The following is a 756-nucleotide window of genomic DNA, read 5'->3' on the forward strand; positions in this document are numbered from 1 at the left end:
CCGAATGTTGACTGAACCACGCGTGATTGATTGAACCAATTTGGGACATTCTTCCTCTTTGATTAGGAAAGCCTAGAATTCACCTTTGCACTAAACCCAATTGAGAAGATAATCTAACATCCTTAATCGAGAGTTTTCTTAGACCGAGGTCTAAGATATAATTAACTACGGGGGCTTGCGCCCGTAGGAAACCGATCCCCACAATCAAATAAACCCTATTCGATGCTGATGTATCGAATAGGGGAAATCTCGTGAACTCTTGGGTTATAGATATTATTATCCATCGAGGTTGGTAGGTGAAAGCCGCTATCCTCCATGGCTAATCGTATCTATAACTCCATCTGCTCTTCCATCGGTCTGCTTGTGTCGATTGTAAAGGTTTTCGACCATTTTGTCCTACGGGATAGTGTGATCGTACTCTTTGCATTCGAACCACACGAGCGAAAACCCTTTCGGAGACCCACAACAACTCGCATTTACATACTCATCTACGTCGATGACATGCTCGTCACTAGTAACGATATCTAGTTCATCTAGCAGCTCTTAACAAACCTTAAATAGGTTTTCTCCCTCAAAGAACCAGGCCCTGTCTCTATGTTCTTGGGCATTCGTATTACCCCATTTCCATCAGGTCACTTCCTTGACCAGCAACAATATACTTAAGCTATCTTACAAGCAAGTGGCTTCCTCAACTGCAAAATGTCTCCCACTCCCCTGGCTCTCAAACAAACAATTGCCACAGCTTCAGCTCAGTCG

The sequence above is a fragment of the Dendrobium catenatum genome, unplaced genomic scaffold, assembly GCF_001605985.2.
Source record: "Dendrobium catenatum unplaced genomic scaffold, ASM160598v2 fragScaff_scaffold_664, whole genome shotgun sequence".
NCBI classification, from domain to species: Eukaryota; Viridiplantae; Streptophyta; class Magnoliopsida; order Asparagales; family Orchidaceae; genus Dendrobium; species Dendrobium catenatum.